General features: G+C 45.8%; 1 pseudogene; it reads right to left on the reverse strand.

The window, feature by feature from the left end:
* Window positions 1–11,941: 11,941 nt before the first annotated feature.
* On the reverse strand, window positions 11,942–12,055 carry LOC136637267 (5S ribosomal RNA; annotated as a pseudogene).
* Window positions 12,056–14,383: the final 2,328 nt, after the last annotated feature.

Raw genomic sequence — 14,383 nt, forward strand, 5'->3', positions numbered from 1 at the left:
ATGACAGCCTATTGAAGTACCTGTGAACATGGACTAGGGAAGCAGAAGCCAAAAGATAATTTGTTTATTAAAAATCCAAAAGAAAGGGAATTTAAATTGGGGAAAAGAGGTGTAGAAAATATACAGGTTGTGGAAAATGGCTGAACTCGACTGAATGAACACAAAGAAAAAAGTTTGAGCAAATGGACGCAATAACGAGTAGTGCCCAGGAGAGGGAGCTGGGATGCCACTCAAGAACAAAGCACACAAAACCCCTAATCTGTTTCTAAATCTGTGAAGTTTGCAGGCTGGTTTTACTAAAAGCAGCAAAACAAAACAAAATTAATTCCCTAAACATGTCAAGCTAGACATACAATCCCAATTACTAGTTACTTACGTTGTCCCTGCAATTACTGGGGAGTAGGTAGGTGGGGCTTTCATGAACAGCACAAGACATGGCAGAAACATGGCAGAAACTTATTTATTTAATGTATTTATTTACTATTTTTCTATCCCGCTTTTCTCCCTGAAGGGACCTAAGGTGGCTTACAACAAAACTCAGAAAAACATAAATAACTATTAAAACAAATTAAAAACATTAAAACCATAAAAAAAAATTTAAAAAAATGTTAAAAACAGCAATCAAACATCGATACAATAAAAAGAGCATAGCAGCAATTTTTCAAAACCCCAAGCCTGTAAAAACCAGATGTTAAAAAAGTCAAGAACTCAGAAGGCTGGTCTAAAAAGAAATGTTTTCAGGCCATGCATGAACGTTTCAAAGGAGGGAGTAGTTCTTAGATCAAGGGGGAGGGAGTTCCATAACATTGGTGCTACTACTGAGAAAGCCCTATTTCTTGCTGCCACCCCATATACCTCCTTGGGCAATGGCACTCGTAGACAGCCTTCTCAGATGACCTAAGGGGGATGAGCTGGACTATATGGAAGTCGGTGGTCTCTTAGATACCCTGGCCCCAAGTCAAGAAACTTACAAGAGCATCCCTGTGCTTGAACTTAAGTACATTTAATAATGTCATAGTTACCTGATTGGATGAATGGAACCCACCTGTCGACCCTATCCTACCCTCTTTACCTAGACAGATAGGTTTGGCTGCCAATCTCTGGAGGAGACTTAGCTACCCCACCATGACAAAAGACCCCAGTCCACAAAAGTACAAGACTGGCTGATCATGTACAGTATTTTCAAACAAATGCTGCTCCAGGAGCATTTCCCAACAACGTTTAGGCTGCTGAACCTGCACAAGGGCTTCTGGGGAGTTACACATGCCCAAAAACATGGGAAAATGGGTCAAATATGGGGGAACGAAAGAGGGCATTCATCACAGGGGCATTTGCCCAGTGTAGGCTGGTGAGCCAGTGGTGTCTTTACCTGAACCAACAGGACCTGGCCACTATGGTCCACGCAATATGCTCTATGTAGGTCTGCCCTTGAAGACCATCTGACATGGCAATTGGTGCAGAATGTGCATGGCCCATGTGGTCTCAGAAGCATAGCAGTTTGATTCTATCAGGGGCTGCTTCTGCAGCTTCCTTGGTTGCCAGTTTGCTTCTGGGCATTATTCAGGGTGCTGGTTTTGACCTTTAAAGCCCTTTACAGTTTCAGATCAGAGTATCTGAGAGGCTACCTTCTCCTATGTGAGATGACTCACCCCCTGAGGCAATCTGGTCCTCCTACAGGACCTCCTATATTCCACCACTGGCTAAGGTTAGATTAGTGGCAATGAAGGGAAGGACTTTCCCTGTGGTGGTCGCACAAGTTTGGAATTCCTTCCTGCTTGAGCCAAGAGCAGCACCCTCCCTGTTAGCCCTCCAGTGGAGATGAAAGGCTTTACTCTTTTGCCTGGCCTTTTTTCTTGTTGGTTAACTCCTCTTGTTATGGTTATTGTTAATGATTGTATATGCTGTTTTAGTGGCATCACTAGGGGTGTGGACCACACTTGGTGACACCATGGGGGGGGGTGAAACCAAAGGAAGGGAAATGGAGAGCAGAAGATGGAGGCCAGGCTGACTAGGAGATCAGGTCCACTGGTGGGGTAGACCTGGGCTCCAATTTAGGAAACCTGGTAGATCTGGGCTCTCAATATTTTTCCAGCTGTTGCTGCTGTCGTCCCTCCATCCTATTTTGCCCCATTCCCTCCATGCTGGGTGATACCAACCATAGTGATGCCGCTGTGCTATTGTTTTATTGTATCATTGTAGATTTTTATATTTTTTCATATTTTGATAGTATCATTTTTAATATTATGTTGCAAGCTGCTTGAGCACCTTGAATGCATGGGAGAAAGTGGGGTATAAATATTTTAAACAAATAGAAAATAAAGTATAATTCCCATCAAAACTTGTGGCCTAGGCTATAGCTGTGTCTGTCTATGCATCACTTCCATGATCTCCTGCCAGGCGAGCCACAGCTTCCTTCCTTAGTGTTAGCAATAAATACAGTACTTAAATGCACATAGGCTTGCCAAAGTTCTTCCATTGTTAATAGCAGTGGGGGGGGGGCAGATTTTGCATCAGCACTAGAGTGGGGGAGGGTTAAACCTCCTCCCACATGCTGCATCCCAAATCTAGATCAAAAGAGGTTGAGAGATGCAGTAACATATCTTGAGCATGACATCTAGTTCTGCTCCTGTACATGCACAGGGGCCACTGGCGTCGCTAGGGGGGTGCGGGCCGCGATGCACCCTGGGGGAGGACACGCTAACTTTGCGGCTTTTGGAGCTACCCCATCGTGCCATACACCGTTGGATGTGGAATTCCCTGCGGAGTGCAATGCAAAAACCAGAATTGAAATCACTCCTTTCGTTCCAAAGTTATGGCCAAAAGACCAGAAAGAAAAAATGCATGGAGCCCTATGGAAAGTGAAAGTGAGCCGTATCGCGCATTTACTCGCAAGTAAGTGCACTTGCCATAGTCCGTCAGAAAGGGTAGGCTGAGAGGAATCCAACAACACCAGAATGGTCCTGATCCAATGCGTACAGACCCCAAAAACATGAGAAGGAGGTTCCTGCCTCCCTCCCAGCTGCATCTACTGAGCCCAAAACGAAGCCACATGGCTGCGTTAACTGGCGAGTAGGTGAACTTGCCTTAGTCCAGGCAAGGACTGAGAGGACTCAGGGCAGGCCGAGAGGACTCCAAGGATGTCAGAATGGTCCTGATCCAATGAATGCAACCCAAAAAAACACAAAAGGGAGAAGGAGGTCCCCCTCTTCCAGCCCTATGGAAAGCAAAGTAGCCTCATGGTCATGTTTACTTGTGAGTAGGCAGACGAGCCTTGGCTGGTGGTCAGGCTAGGTAAAGGGGAATGTGAGGACACCAGAATGGTGAACTGAAGCTCAACATATGTTCCAGAAAGCAGTCTCTCCCCCCCCCCCCCCCACTAAAAAGGACAAAAAAAGAGGCTTGAATGGTAAAGGGAAAGTTTTCTATTTTGCACTTGCAAAGCCAGGTGGGTCTTTATATGGATATGCCCAGTGCTTTTTTTGTAAATAAAAAGGTGCAGGAACTCACAACTTGTTAATCATTTATTTATTTATTTATTTATTTTTAAACCATTTTTTAATTGGAGAAATAAAATATTTTTTATGTGCTTCCCCCATAAAGATGAACTTACTTCTGAGTAGACATGCATAAGATTGGGCTGCCAATCTCCACATCCCCTTCCCCCTAGCTATTTTTTCTGGGAAAAATACTGTACAGGTGCACTTGTAGCGTGTAGTATGTGGTGTGGCACTACTTCGAGGAGAGGAAGCAGTGAATGGATTCCGAAAAATGGCTTACATTAGTTCCATGTAGTAAAATTACTCTAAGCAACTGTGGGAGTAAGAAGAAAAAAGGAATTCTTACACGAGAGGGGTCCTTAGGTGCACATAGAAACAGCTACGTTTGCAAACAAGCGATTAAATATGGTTTAATTCAGATATCAGAATACTCTGTGTCTTTGGGAAGGCACTTGGCATGCAATTGTATGTTCTCTGCTGCCCTGAGCAGCTGCTGTGCATTGCTGGAGAGGAGCTGCAAACGCTGGCTGGTGGAGGGCATGCTTGTGGGGGAAGGATGAGGAGGATCTCTGGCAAGGCTGGACAGCACGTTGTACACACATAGAATCCCTTTTCACCTGCCCTTAGCAGGGTGCAGATATATATCTCTGCCAGGATTAAGAGCCCAATCCTAGGTATGTCTACTCTGAAGTAAGTCTCGTTCGAGTCAATGGAGCTTACTCCCAGGAAAGTGCCTAGGATTGCAGCCTAAGAGCCCAATCCTATGCATGTCTACTCAGAAGTCCACTTTAGTGAATGGGGCTTACTGTGGATAGCATGGCAGCTTTAGTGAATGGGGCTTACTGTGGATAGGATAGGAAGCTGAGCTGGGAAGCAGAGCGCGGGGGGAGGGGAGGCAGGCTGGGCTCAGGCGAGAGCTTGGAGATGGGGGCAGGAGGGGGTCGTTGTGTGGTCAGGCAGGGGCCAGGCGCCCGCCCACCCTGCACCCCCCAGCACCCACCCAGCGAATGCCTCTATTTTGCTCCCCCCTCCTGGAATGCCTCCAAAGGGGAGGGGCCCCTGAAAAAAGGTGCCGGAACTCCGTCCCCCCACGTTCCATTAGAAAAAAAAGCCCTGGATATGCCTGAAATAGAAGAACTTTAAACTGGGCACTGGGGAGGGCTCCAAATCTCACTGATTCTTTTTTTTTTGGAGGGGGTTATTGCAGGCAAACTACAGAGTAAGCTCCATTGACCACATTGACCTCCATTGACCTCCATTGGCCTGAGCTCACAGGCTGCAATCCTACCCACACTTTCCTGAGACCACTATGGGACTTGCTTCAGAGTAGACATGCATAGGATTGGGCTCACAGGCTGCAATCCTACCCACACTTTCCTGAGAGTAAGCCTCATTGACCACTATGGGACTTACTTCAGAGTAGATTCACTTGGTGGAACAGGACTGGCTCCCCCTTATTTAATTATTTCTTTTATTTTAATTTAATTATTTATAATTATTTATTTTAATTTGCGTGATGATGTCACTTCTGTCCATGACATCGGGTCCTAGACAGATTGTCATTCTAAAAAGTGGGTCCCAGTGCTAAAAGTTTGAGAACTGCTGCAATAAGGTGTTTGCAAGTTGACATGGCTGTGTGTGTGTGTGTGAGAGAGAGAGAGAGAGAGAGAGACTCTATAAGTTTTCAAAATCACTAAAATCAGAGTTTGGAGGAATAATACCATCATGCTACATATCAATCAATGCGTAAATTCATGCAGAATGCAATGGAACAAACCACATTGAAATATCTGTGTTTTAACAAAAGATACAGCCAAAAAACCAGTGGGGGCTGGGCGATGGTACATCTCCACGCCCACCACCTGGGGCGTTGCCCAGCCCACTGCATGGGCTGATGCGCAGGCCTCCCGCACCAGGTGACGCGAATCCTAATGACGCCGCTGACAAGGGCTACACACCTCAAGCCTGCACACTAATATTCTGGTGACAACTAATACTCCAAAATAAACACACAATCCCAGTTTACTTTTTATATATTAATTTTACCCAAATTATATAAACATGTGTCAGTGTTTCTCCCCTGTCCACTCACTGATTGTTTTAAAACTCAGTTCAGATCTTGAGAGCTCTCTCTGACTGATGGGCATCTCATCTGCTGGTCTCCTACAGTCTCACAAATGGCTTTTTTTTCTTCTTACTCCCCCACATGAAGGATTCAGGAGTTTACTGGCCAAAGACTGTATTGTCCTAAGTCACTCCTGGCAGACTATAGAGATTGAGAGCAACAAGGCATGATTTTCTGTCATGAACTAGGACCACTGAAGGTACCACAAGAAACACAACCACTCAAACGGAGAGAGGTACAGTATTTCTTCAATGTACAGGATTTCTTCAGAGGATATGCACTCTGGGAATATAGAGCTTGGGAACTGGAAATGAAGACTGAAATGCTGATAAGAAGTAGCTCTAATTCAGCCCAACCTCAGCTTGGGAGGAGATAGTTTTCCCTCCCCTCCCTCATTCATTAGTGTTGTTAGGCCCATGGGTCACACCCTCTGTGGATACTTGTGCAATCCTAACCCCTTATGTCAGTGCTTTCCAGCAACCCAAGGGCAATGCAGCTCTGAGTTAAGCGAACAAACATTCCCTTAGTTTGAGGAGGCCTCCATGAGTGACACCCAACTGCAGGATGCAGCACATGTCCCATTGGCACCGCTATGCCAGTGCTGGAAAGCATTGACAAAAGGGTTAGGATTGTGCCCTTAGTTTGGGATCTAGTGATTTGTGACACCATCATTCACCAAGAGGTGGTGGTAGTTGTTAAACCTGCCACTGGTTGAACAAATGTTATTTTGTCCAGGGCTAGCCTCAGGTAGTGGTAAAGCTACCTTGACTGACCCTGGTAAGAAGGGGGCCTATGGAAGGCAGTTTGCCAAATGGACCAGAAACCTGGAGCTAGATCTGGCTTGGCCCTCTGACAAAGGCTGCTCTGAGCAAATTGGTGCTCTGAATAATGCAAGTGTGTGTTTTAATTCATCAGGTTTTATTTTGCAATGTCATGAACATCAAGCACCCGGAAATTTTGGTCTGCCAAAAAAGAAAGAAATAGAAAAGAAAAATGAGATGGACAGTGTCCCTAATTTCGATCTTACCAACCTGAAATTCACAGAACTGTGAGAACATCAGTGCTTCAGCTGGGGGTGGGGATTAAATAAAACCTGAAAAAATTACCGCCAAAGCTAGCTGACAATTACATAATGTACTTGCTGAGCTAATACAATTGCACACTTCTTCGCCATCTCTACTTTTCCACACAGATCATCAAACAGGAAATAGCAAAACCTCATCAAAAGGCAGATAGCCTGAGCACAGTCCATTTGTATCCTGATAGTCAAGGATATCAAAAGCCATGCTTCCTTTTAGAGATCAATTGGAAGTATGGATGTGAGGTTGTCATTGTCTGTTTTGAGATAGGCTGGGTCTCAGCTTTTGAGCCCAGGTCTTATTACCAAACTACTAAAATCCTCAGAAAGGTTTTTTTTGAAAGGATATGAATGAAATCTAGACAAGTTTGTGTAACCATTATTTATTCCAGATTAAGTACCCTGGAACAAATGAGTACACATGCTGTTGAAAAAGCTTCTGCCTTAGATTTTTTACATATGCATGGATGACACACACACTCACACACACAAATGCTCCAGATTTTTAATCTGGAATGAATATGACTCCCTTGTTGCATTCTCACAATCTCACAAGGTTCAAGTGCAGTCTCAAACCACTTGATGTGAAACAAAGTCTGTATATCCTGAAAGCCAGGATGGCACAGTGGTTTGGAAGTTAGAACTGGAAGATCCAGGTTCAGATTCCATCTCAGTCATGAAGCTTGTTGGGTGACATTGGACCTGTCACTATCTCTCAGCCTTACCTACCTCTCAGGGTTGTTGTGAAGACAAAAGGGGGGGAGGAACCATGTTCACCAACCTGAGCTCCTTGGAGGAAGGACAATATAAAAATGTGAAAAATAAATATGTGATAGAGATCAGACGTGATAGCAGGGATGCCCGTCAGACTGGCTCTGAAGTATATCTGCTGCCTTTTGCCATGTGCCACTTTACAGAGTGACAGGGCCAGATTGAAGGGTCCCTGAGGCAATGGCCTGGCCTGGTAGATTCAAGCATGCCACTGCTGGTTGGCAGCAGCTCCTTCCCCCTTCAAAGGGCAGGAGGAAGAGGAGCCACTCCTTTATCTGACGTGATAAAGGAAGGGGAGAAGAGGAGCTGCTGGTAGGCCTAAAGTTAACAGCACAAGACTAGGCATATCTATTCAGAAGTAAGCCCCATTGAGTTCAATGGGATTAGTCTGGATAGAATTGCAGCCTACGCGTATAATGGAGTCTAAGGCTAATAGGAAGGAATGGCTTGGGTAATATATACCATTATGCATTGAAAACAAACTCAAGATGAAAATAAAAAAAAAAAACATAAAGTTATGAAACCAATGATTCCTGCAAAGGACTCAGGATGACAGGCATCCATGGATTTCTCTCCCCTCCCCCAATCCTCCTCCTTTTGAGGAATTCTGTTCTTCTTAACTCTGTTAAGAAGACAAGGTTCAGAGCACAGTCCTGTACATGTCTACTCAGAAATAAGTCCTGTTGTGCTCAGTGGGGATTACTCCCAGGAAAGCAAAGCATTTAGGATTGCAGCCTAAGAGGCAGTGACTGGCCCCAGTGAGATTTGTGGTGGAGCTGGGAAATTAGCCTGAGGGTGAATCTGGCCCTGGCAACAGCTTTGCCTTTCCCACCACCAGTGAACTTCCTCCCAAAAGCCCTTGACCCCTTCTGGAGGCCAGGTTTTAACAAAAGTGAATGTAATAGAAAGAGGCAGGGTTGTTTGTTGTGTAGAGCAGTGGGAGGGTTGGCAACAGGGCCTCTTTGCTATACAGGGAGGTTTGGGATAGCCTGGGGCCAGAACTTAGCACAGCCATTTTCAACCACTGTACCATGGCACACTGGTGTGCCTTGAAAGGTCTACAGATGTGCCACAGGAATGTGGGGTAGGGTCATTTATTAGTAGGGCCATTAGGGGATGTGAGCCCCCACCAATAGCATGGTGTGCCTTGTCAATTGTCAAAAGACTGATGGTGTGCCTTTACAATTTTAGTACTTTGTCAGTGTGCCACAAGATAAAAAAGGTTGAAAATCACTGACTTAGCAGGACCAATGGCATAGCTAAGGGGGGCAGGTGGTACATTTCCCCAGGTATCATGCCTTGAGGGGATGCTTTAGAAGCCTCTGAAAGGCACTTCTGGTTTTCGCTGAAAACCAGAAGTGATTTTCAGAGGCCTCTGATGTCATATGGGGGTGGTAAAAAATTTGGGGAAGGGTGTTATGGGGTAGTTAAAAATTTTTGTGCCCCCAGGTGCCAGATGCTTTAACTCAGAAGTCTCCAAACTGGAGACTGCTGTGCAATGGGAAAGGCGCCCCTAGCGTGACCAGCGCTTACCGTTCTGCTGGGGAGCTGTCCTTCCATGCTGCCAATCTCCCCTAAACTGAGCTCCAGCCCACTGCGCCTGCCCAGAGTTTCAGGCACAGTGGCTGCTGGGGCAATGGAACCCAGAAGCAGCAGGCCAAATCTCAGGTTGGAGGAAATGGGCAGTGGGAAAGGACGGCTGCTCCACAGAACCGTAAGCACCATTCATGCAGGGGAGGGAAAAGACAGAGTTCTGGATCTGAATGCATGACCAGTAGCAGTAGCATGACCAGTGAATGCATGACCAGTAGCAGATCTGCATTAGAGGCCATCTGACATGCAGACAAAACTTCTGGGTCGGGTTGACTTTGTCTGCACTTTTCAGATGAACCTTGCATGACTTTTGCAGGCTTCTGCCAAGTATGGCATGAGTTATTGCTTGATAGTCTGAGTTATCTCCTCTGGGTAGTGTTTGGAGGAGCACTGTCATAACAAGAGGGAGTGGGGAGGTCTTCTCAAAACCACCAGCTTGAATAAAGACCATGCAGAACTCATTCAAGGCATTTGTATGGCTAATTACCATCTCTCATGCAGATTTAAAAATCTGATGGGAGACTGACCTGACATTTGCCCGGGGACAAAACAACATGGCCAAATAACTGCAGATGTATCACAACAATCCTTGAACAGCAAGGATCTGCAAAGAGCAGGGGCAGACGTTGCAGGACATGACCACCAACCAAACACATGGCGAGGTGGGCCCTCACAGCAGAGCTTTGCAGTGGTGACTAGAGGCGAGTGCAGAATGTATTCTTCCTCTTTGGATGCTGAGAATATATTCAGGGGAAATGTATCCTAACATTTTTAATAGGAAAATTCTACAGGAAAATGCTCATTTCTCTACTGTTTCTGTTTGCAATGTAAAGCCATCCTCAGCGACCTGGCAACTTTTCAAGAACCCACTTGGTAACTGCACCTTGATCAATTGTGTATCATGCAGACATTAATGGGTGATCATGTTTGTTTCAATGCTGTAGAAAGCTTCACATGAACTTTCAGTTCAAGCTGTTGTTCTACTGAACATGAACTGGCAGATCAAGCTGCTGTTTAAGGCACAGGAGCAGATCAGACCACTTTTTTGAATCAGTGGGCATCCCTGCTTGTTTTCAGTTTAGGTATCCCGTCCTACTGGGACACCATCCTCCAACTGGTGCAGCCAAAGCTAGGCAGGCAAGAAGGATAAGGCAAAAGGGAGACATGGGGGTGGGCAGACAAGTATGAGGGAAATGCGGCTGATGGAAGCAGTTGCTGCAGGCAGCTGATTGGGGAGATGTGCTTTGTCTTCGTGGATTCCGATGCAGAAGCAAGAAGGTGGCAGGTGGTGTGCTACTGGGAATTTGGCACATTGCCTCAGGTGTCAGGAGGCCTTGGGCCAGTCCTAGAGAGGTACCACACACACACACACACACACACACACACACACACACACACACTCCCCCCCCGTGTTTGCACTGTTCTGCTCCACAAGTGCAGTTTCTCCCTCTTTCAACTGAGAGCCGGAATTATCAGGCCATGCATAATTCTCATCTTTCCTGTCTCTATGCCAGCCTATTAAAATTGCCATTACTCCTCTCATTTCCTTCCTGTTCTCTCCAAGCCCTATCTGTAGACCACATCTTCGGGTTTTATATTGTTCCTTCTCCTATATTATAGGTGCCATCGGAAGCAGCACAGCAACAGGATGGCAAAAGGAGCAGCCATTATATGCTTGGCAATTCTTGTTCCCATCCAGTCTGCAGTATTAGAAGAGATCCTTCCTATGCCAAGGCAATCTAAAGTACTCCATCAGACGTCCTGTGGTTGCGAGAAGGAATTAAAAAGCTAGAGGTGTTTGCAGAAATAAACAGGAAAGGAATGAGACAACTGGTTTAAAGCATTATTCATTGTGTTATGAGCTTTGCTAGAAGACAGGTTCTGGCATAAGACACTGGGCATAATTTATAGCAGCGGTTCAATCTCAGGCTCATGGTAAGGATGCCAAATGGCCTGACCCGCTCATGTGCCTCCAGCAGCAGCTTGATCTGCAGAAGAGCAGAAGAGGCTTTTGAAAAGGTACAGGGTGGGGGAAAAAGACAACAACCGAATTAGGGGCTTGTGGGTGACTTGAATGTACAGTAGAATCAACGTCCTTTTTGGCTGGCCTGTAACGTAGTAGCAGGTTGACATGCAGAAATTAAAGGCCCAATGCTATCCTCGACATAAACCGGTGTATCTCCATGTATGCTGGTACAACAACAATCTTGCCAGTGTAAGCTCATTCACTGATGGATGTGCCACAGATGCTGGCACAATGTGGCAAAACACCAAGGTGATGTAGCTCAGACGTTGCTCAGATGTCAGAGGAACTCTGCCAGTGGAAAGGCTAAAACAGGAAGATTAGTTCATGGCATGGGTGGTACAAGGAGGTAACATACACCATGTCCTAACCCCCCTTCAAACAGTGGACATGCTGTTGATCCCAGAAAAATGCTGTGCCAATGACAGAGTTGCAATAGGTAGAAGTGACCTCATAAGGAACAATTCAAAAGGGAAAGAGAGCAGAAAATGGAACCTCCTGTAGGAGTTACAAAGTTATCATCCTTGGACTTCACTGATGACACATGCATATCTCATGGACGGCCTGCCAACTGCAAGGCGATGACACATGGACATTACACCAATGATGCATCAATGTCATGGCAAAGACATGCTGCCATCAGGATGCTGCTCTGTGGATGACAGGCAGTGTTTCCATGGGCACTGGGAATGTTATGGGGAAGGGATGCATAAGCATTGCTTTGCCAGGGCAGACTTGGCATTTGGCCATTGTTGCATTGGCAGTAAGGGCTTAGGATATAACAAACTGATGTCTGTACATCATTGGATGCATAGGTTGGTTGGCAACCTTCAGTCTCGAAAGACTATGGTATAAGCCTACAGCACCTGGTATTCCCAGGTGGTCTCCCATCCAAGTACTAACCAGGCCTGACCCTGCTTAGCTTCCAAGATCAGACGAGATTGCGCATGTGCAGGGTAACAGTTAACTGTCATGACATATAACTGATGTCTGGGCATCATTGGGCCATAAGAAAGTTACATTTTTTCCCGACACAAAGATAAGAGATGTGGAAAAAGTTAGTTGCATAGAAGCACAGCCAAAGAAAAGGTGGTGACTCTAATTTACGGAGATCTCATAGTCCATCTGCAGCCACTGGGACTACACAGTACAGAGTACAGAGCAATTCTTTGGTACTACCCAATGACTGGATCAATCAACACAAACGTCTGTCATCAGCAACAATAGAAATGACCCATGTACATACAGCAGCCCTGGTATCATTGTTGTGATTGTGGGTCTTCAATTGTTTACCGCAGACATATCTGGCCACTCAAATATTTTCAGAAGTAGTGTCTTCCTCTTAAAAGTTTGCTCACAAAACTGCATCACACATTAAAATCCTTGGCAGATCAAGAAGCAGCATTGTGGTCATGACCATCCCAATACATTCAGCTGGGCAAATTAACACTAATAGTATGGGGCAAAAATACGAGACTTCTGGAGAAATCTTCTTCCGTGAACAGCTGAAGTTCCAGGGAAATTCTGAGGCAACTGTTCATGCAATGCCAAAGACACGTGTTTGTACCGACAGCTGCCTTGAGGTAGCATCTGTTGAATACTTTGAAATGTCAGATTTGTTCACACAATCAAGGGATAAAACTAAAAGGTTACACATTTCATAAAAACTGGATAAGTAGGGACTTTTTTCTTCCTTCCTGGCTATTTTACATGGGCTAGGCTACCCAAGGTTGTCCTTATCCTGAAGGAACAATACCTGACACAATAATATGTCTGACACATATTTTTGCTTCTTCTCTCAAGTCATTCACAGGTCATAGTCTTATATGATAAGGAGAGGAGGATTCACAATGTCTCCTGATGCTGACTTATGGAGGTGGGGGGGGGGCACATGAAGCAAGAGGCAAGTGTGCAGTATTTGGCACACCACGTTAGAGGCCCTGAAGTCCTGATCTGCCTCTGCTTCCTTCAACCTACATAGTGCACTGTACTGTTGTCTGGGGAGGTAGCGGAATTCACAATCATCTGATTATAATCTCATTATTTCTTGATTCATAAGGTGAATTTTTAAATTAAAATCACTGATTAGGACATGTGGAGATGGGGGGGGGGGTCCTTGATGCTGGTGCCTCCTCCTTTTTCTTGATCTTCTCTCCACTGATCTCTATGCCTGTGCCAAAATCAATAGATGCTGCTACCACCACAATACCAAAGCCAGGAAGAGAGAAATCATCCTCAGACACCTTCCTCCCAGTTACATGCAGAATTTTCTGGAAATCAAAGACTGTAGCAGGTAAGCAAGGGTCCAGGAGGACTGGGGCACAATTTGATAATACAAAGGAAGAAAGAATAAAGAAAGAATAAAACAAGCAGGCTCAGGAAATGGTTGGATATTGAACATGCCCAGGTGTAATTTAATCAAAATGCAAGCTGGTGATTGAAGGCAAACTTGAAAACGAAAGAATTTTCTAATCCTTATCTGTACATAACAGTAGCGTATCTAGGGGGGTCCATGGAGTCAAGTGACCCTGGATAGCATGTCTGGGAAGTGGCGGCACCCCCTGAGCCATGCCACCCTGCCACTGCTCGCACCTGCTGCTTACCCGTCCGGAAGCCTTCTGAGGGGCAGAGAAGCCCAGCATGACCTCCCTTCGGAGGGCCTTAAAATTATACTTCCGAGTTTCTCAGAGAAACTGGAAGTGATGTTTTTATGCCCTTAGAAGGCATTCTGAGGGCCAGAGAGGCCTCCCCAACCCTCCAAAGACCTTCTAATGGCATTAAAAAGTAAAGTCCAGTTTTCGACTGAAAACCAGAAGTGACATTTTTTGGCCCTCTGAAGGCCTTACAAGGCCTTCTGAGGGTTGGGGAGGCTGCAGCCGGCCTCCCTGGTCCTCTAAAAGCCTCTGACTGGGAGGCAGCGAGCATGACGGTGAGGGGGGCAGCAGCCTAGCGTATGGGGAGTTGGCAATTTGCAGTCATGGCCCTGGGTGGCACCAAGGCTAGGATCGCCATAGATATGTACTCGGAGGAAGAACAGGGGTATGTATCTTCTTGGGGTAAGTATCTTCCATTCGGGGGTAGTAATCTTCTTCCCAGATAACACTGCACCCCTCTGATCCGAGTGAGGTAGGTGGAAGTGGCCATGCATAAATCCACTCTGTGATAGCCAAACCAGTGTTCCCCGTGAACTGCGTGGCTTGGTAGCTCAAAGCTGAGCTACATGCAGCTCTGATCTTGGCTGAACTGGAAGCCAGTGATGATACATGACAAAAACACTGGTTGCCAGTGGACATTGC

The sequence above is a fragment of the Tiliqua scincoides genome, chromosome 1, assembly GCF_035046505.1.
Source record: "Tiliqua scincoides isolate rTilSci1 chromosome 1, rTilSci1.hap2, whole genome shotgun sequence".
NCBI lineage: Eukaryota > Metazoa > Chordata > Lepidosauria > Squamata > Scincidae > Tiliqua > Tiliqua scincoides.